We start from the raw sequence: 6,031 nt of genomic DNA on the forward strand, positions 1-6,031 counted from the left end.
AGCGAAGGGTTCGCCTAGCCGACGCCCTAGGGACTGGAGCAGGGCAGACCGCGGGCCCTCCAGCCAGTGCGAGAGCGAAGGGTTCGCCTAGCCGACGCCCTAGGGACTGGAGCAGGGCAGACCGCGGGCTCCCGCCCAGTGCGAGAGCGAAGGGTTCGCCTAGCCGACGCCCTAGGGACTGGAGCAGGGCAGACCGCGGGCTCCCGCCCAGTGCGAGAGGACTGATGGTGGTTTGTGCGGTAGTAGTGCCCAGGACTGCAGTGCTGTACAGAGCCCCTGCCTCGAGGAGCTGCTAGGCCTGACCCCGAACCCCCAACTGAAACAGCTGGTGCTCCACCGGCGCTAGCTGGGCTCCCAGCACTGTGATGCTAAATTCACCCACCAGGAGACGAGAGAGTTGACCAGGACAGCAGTGGAAAGGGCCGAGTCCTGGCGGCAGGGAGGTGCTGCGGGATCATTGTCCCCTCTCACAGCGCATGGCTCTGGCTGGAGGTCTCAGTGGGATGCGTCCCCTTCCCTCAGCCTCCTGTCCTGAGAGGCAGACAGTGCCCTTAGGGAATGCTTGCCTCCCCCGCCCCCGGTCCCTTATTGCCAGCTCTGGGAGGGGAGGGGCCGTTTCCCCCTCTCGCTGTCTGTCCCACAAGGGTCTCCTTCCCTTTGAAGAGTAGAGCTCCCCTCCTGGCCCTTTCTCAGCCTCCTCACACCCTTTGGGGTGCGCCTCAGGGGACGCGTCTCCCCCAGCTCTGTCTCGGGGGGCCAGATCTCTCCCTGGCTGGATCTCTCAGGCTGAGCTGCTGTTTAAAGGACAGTGGCCCCCCCACAAACACTCCTCATCGCCGTGAGGGGCCAGCTCCGTGGAAATCCAGGCCCGTTGGCTCCACGCCCTTTTGCCTGATTTCCCCTTCAGCTCTGAGCCAGGCCCCTGCCCTCTGCCCCTCTCTGATGCTTGTCTCAGCATGCAACAGCCTGGTCAGTGCTCAGTGCAGAAAATGCTCCCGTTACCCTAAGGCGGGGACACGCTCCGTGTGTCACATGCTTATAGGAGCTGGCAGTGCCGCTGGAATCAGCAATTATTGGCCCCCTCGTCACCCTGGCCCACATCATGTGACTAGGACCAACACGTCAAGTCCAGCTTGTTCCCAGCACCCCGCCTGTCACACCATTAATAGCGGAGGAAGGGGAGTGCCTGCCTGCTGCCCACGAGATCATAACCAGCGAGCAAGGCCTGCACCAGCGATAACACTCAGAAACAGCAGGAACAATACTTCTAGGCCAGTTATCAGAGGGGTAGCCGTGTTAGTCTGAATCTGTAAAAAGCAACAGAGGGTCCTGTGGCACCTTTGAGACTAACAGAAGTACTGGGAGCATAAGCTTTCGTGGGTAAGAACCTCACTTCTTCAGATGCAACGAAGAAGTGAGGTTCTTATCCACGAAAGCTTATGCTCCCAGTACTTCTGTTAGTCTCAAAGGTGCCACAGGACCCTCTGTTGCTTTCTAGGCCAGGGCTCCTTTCAAACAGCCCTTGCACCCAAGCAGCCTGGCGGTGTGTGACGCAGAGAGCTACAGGCTGTTCTATGGGATTCATTAACCACACACGCCCTACCGCTGACCCACGTGGCAGCCCCTCGGATTTCCAGTTCAGTTTAAGGAAGAGAAGGTTTGGGGGTAACTTGATCCCAGTCTGTAAGTACCTGCACGGGGAACAGAGATTTAATAATGGGCTCTTCAGTCTAGGAGAAAAAGTATCACACGATCCAGGGGCTATAAGTTGAAGCTTGAGAAATTCAGACTGGAAATAGGATGTACATTTTTAACCGTCATTAACCACTGGGGCAGTTTCCCAAGGGTTGTGGCGGATTTGCCGTCACTGACAATTTTAAAATCCAGACGGGCTGGTTTGCTACCAGCGCTGCTCTAGGGGCTAGTTCGTGGCAGGTCTGGATGTTCACAGTGGTTCCTTCTGGCCTTGGGATCTATTAACTTTACACCTCAAGGGCTTCATGGGCTGTTCACGTGACCCGTTGGTTTTGGTTTTTCTTTTGTTTAACATTTCTCAGGAATGTCTCCGTGTTTATTACAGTTTCTTTTAAAGGATGCAAAAATTAACGTCACCGTTTGCTGGGTAAATCTCGGGGTTAATATTGGGGGATGGGAGAACAGAAAAAAAAAGAGTAACAAATAGAAAAAAGTACAAGTGCGTCTGTCCTGGCTCCCTGCTCCAGCTAGAAAGGTGGCGGCTGTGACACAGGCTCCTTGGCAGACGCTCCCCTGTTCTTTGCAAACAACTAACTCATCTCAGACTTGCCCAACTCACTACAACACATTCAGCTTGCAGGGTATTTATCCCTGAGGGGCCTCGTGTAAGATCTCAACAGAAGATGGGCGGGATCAGCAAGGAAGCTCCCTCTTAGGTGTCAGAAAGTGCAGGGGAAAGTGAGAACTGCCAAAAGCCAAGCAGAGCTGGGCCTTGCAAAGGGAATTAAAACCAACAGTAAAATGTTCTTTAGCCATATAAATAAAAAGAAATCAAGGAAAGAAAACGTGGGGCGGCTAAGCCCCAAGGATGGGGTGGAGATTAAAGATAGTCTAGACCTGGCCCAACACCTCCACAAATACTTTGCCTGAGTTTTTAATGAGGCGAATGAGGAGCTGAGGATTAGTAGGCAAGTGGCTAATGGAAATGAGGACATGGCAGTAGAAATTACCACACGGGAGGTGGAAGTCTACCTCGAACAGCTTCATGAGACTCACTTTGGGGGGCCCAGATAATCTCCCCCCAAAAATATTAACGGACCTGGCACATGAAATTGCAAGCTCAACAGCAAGGGATTTTTAATGAATCTGTAAACTCGGGGGTCGTACCCTATGACTGGAGAATTGCTAACATAGTTCCTATTTTTAAAAAAGGGAAAGAAAAAAAAGTCATCCAGGAGATTACAAGCTTGTTAGTTTGACCTGAATTGTACGCAAGGTCTTGGAACAAATTTTGAAAGAGAAGGTTGTTAAGGCCATAGAGGTAAACGGTAATTGGGACAAAATACAACATGGTAGATCGTGCCAGACCAACCAGCTCTACTTCTTTGAGACGATAACTGATTTTTTAGACAAAGGAAATGCAGTAGATCTAATCTACCTTCATTTCAATAAGGCATTTGATACAGTTCCACAGGGGTAATTATTAATGACATTGGAGACGATGGGGATTAATATGAGAATTGAAAGGTGGATTAGGAACTGATTAAAGGGGAGACTACAACGGGTCATACTGACAGGAGGCTGGAGGGAGGTTACTAGTGGAGTTCCTCAGGAATCAGTCTTGGGACCAACCTTATTTCATATTTTTATTAATGACCTTGGCACAAAAAGCGGGAGTGTGCTAATAAAATTTACAGATGACACAAAGTTGAGAGGTACGGGCCAATATGGAAGCAGACCAGAATGTCATACAAGAAGACTTGGATGAAAACTGGAGTAATAGAAATGGGATGATATTTAATTGTGCAAAGTGCAAGGTCCTGCATTTAGGGACTAACAACGAGAATTTTTGCTATAAACTGGGGACGTATCAGTTGGAAGCAACAGTGGAGGAGAAAGACCTGGGTGCACTGACTGATCGCAGGATGACTATGAGCCGTCAGTGTGATGCCGCTGTGAAAAAGACGAATGCAGTCCTAGGATGCATCAGGTGAGGTATTCCCAGTAGACAGATGGAAGTGTTAGTACCTTTGTACAAGGCAACGGTGAGACCTCAGCTGGAGTATTATGTGCAATTCTGGTCTCACATGTTTAAGAAAGATAAATTCAACCTGGAACAGGTGCAGAGACGAGCTACTAGGATGATCCGAGGAATGGAAAACCTACCTTAGGAGAGGAGACTCAAAGCGCTTGGCTTGGTTAGCCTAACCAATAGAAGGCTGAGGGGAGATCTGATCGCTCTCTATAAATACATCAGAGGGACAAATACCAGGAAGGGAGAGGAGTTAAGTTAAGGGCCAATGTGGACACAAGAACAAATGGCTATAAACTGGCCATCAGGAAGCTTAGGTTTGAAACTAGGTGAAGGTTTCTACCCATCAGAGGAGTGAAGTTCTGGAGCAGCCTCCCAAGGGGAGCAGTGGGGGCAAAAAACCCTAACTGGCTTCAAGACTGAGCTTGATAGGTTTATGGAGGGGATGGGATGATGAGACTGCAGACAATAGCCTGTGGCCCATTGGCGACTGCCAGTAGCAAATATCTCCACCAGCCAGTGATGGGACACTAGATGAGGAGGGCTCTGAGTTACTACAGAGAATTCTTTCCCAGGTGTCCGGCTGCTGGGTCTTGCCCACATGCTCAGGGTCTAACTGATCACCATATTTGGGGTCGGGAAGGAATTTTCCTGCAGGTCAGATTGGCAGAGACCCTAGGGGGGTTTCACCTTCCTCTGCAGCATGAGGCACTTGTAGCTTTAAATGAGTATAAATGGTGGATTCTATGTAACATGAAATATTTAAACCATGGGTTTCAGGGTAGCAGCCGTGTTAGTCTGTATCCTCAAAAAGAACAGGAGTACTTGTGGCACCTTAGAGACTAACACATTTATTAGAGCATAAGCTTTTGTGGGCTACAACCCACTTCTTCGGATGCATATAGAGTGAAACATATATTGAGGAGATATATATACACACACATACAGAGAGCATGAACAGGTGGGAGTTGTCTTACCCACCTGATGCATCCGAAGAAGTGAGGTTTTTACTCACGAAAGCTTATGCCCAAATAAATCTGTTAGTCTTTAAGGTGCCACCAGACTCCTTGTTGTTTTTGTAGATACAGACTAACACGGCTACCCCCTGATACTTACCCACTCTGAGAGGCCAATTAAGTAAGAGGAAAAAAAACTTTTGAAGTGATAATCAAGATAGGCCAGTACAGACAGTTTGATAAGAAGCAAGTGTGAGAATACTTACAAGGGGTATTCTCACACTTGCTTCTTATCAAACTGTCTGTACTGGCCTATCTTGATTATCACTTCAAAAGTTTTTTTTCCTCTTACTTAATTGGCCTCTCAGAGTTGGTAAGACAACTCCCACCTTTTCATGCTCTCTGTATGTGTGTATATATATCTCCTCAATATATGTTTCACTCTATATGCATCCGAAGAAGTGGGCTGTAGCCCACGAAAGCTTATGCTCTAATAAATTTGTTAGTCTCTAAGGTGCCACAAGTACTCCTGTTCTATTTAAACCATGATTTGAGGACTTTAGTAACTCAGCCAGAGGCCAGGGGTCTATTACAGGAGTGGGTGGGTGAGGTTCTGTGGCCTGTGATGTGCAGAAGGTCGGACTAGATGATCACGATGGTCCCTTCTGGCCTTAAAGTCTATGAGATAGAAAGTTAGTAACATGTCAAGATTCACGACTAAGGATAAGATTTTGTCACCGAGGCCATGGAAGGCACGGATTCTGTGACTTTCAGAGACCTCTGTGACATTGTCCCTTCAGCTTCAGCCCCATGCATGGGACAGCGGGACGGAGCTGTCAGCCAGCGAGGGCCTCGGAGCTCCGAGCGGCCATGGGCGGCAGGCACCCTGGAGCTCTGTGCTTCTGTGGGTGGCAGGGGCAGGGCCCCAGATCACTGAGCTGCTGGGGCAGTGGTGAGTGCCGTCAGCTGGAGCCATCAGCTGACATGGCGGTGGGTGCTGGAGCCCCCCTCCTCCTGCAGTGAGGCTTAGACTCTCATACTCCCCCATTTCCCCCCCCACACAGGGCTCAGGCTTCAGTCATCCCCCGTCAGCTCTTCCCCCCCCCGCCCCGCCCTATTATTTTTAGTAAAAGTCACAGACGGGTCATAGGCTTCCATTAATTTTTGTTTATTGTCCATTGCCCGTGACCCGTCTGTGACTTTTACTAAAAATAACGGTGATAAAATCTTAACCTTAGTCATGAGCAGTGTGAGCTGTGTGTACGGGTAATATCTGAGGAATAATGTCACTATACGGAAAGTGCTTTATGGATTTGGAGTAAAAGTTAGTCCCCAGGGGATAATAAGT

This window comes from Chrysemys picta, chromosome 24 (genome assembly GCF_011386835.1).
Source record: "Chrysemys picta bellii isolate R12L10 chromosome 24, ASM1138683v2, whole genome shotgun sequence".
Taxonomy (NCBI): domain Eukaryota; kingdom Metazoa; phylum Chordata; order Testudines; family Emydidae; genus Chrysemys; species Chrysemys picta.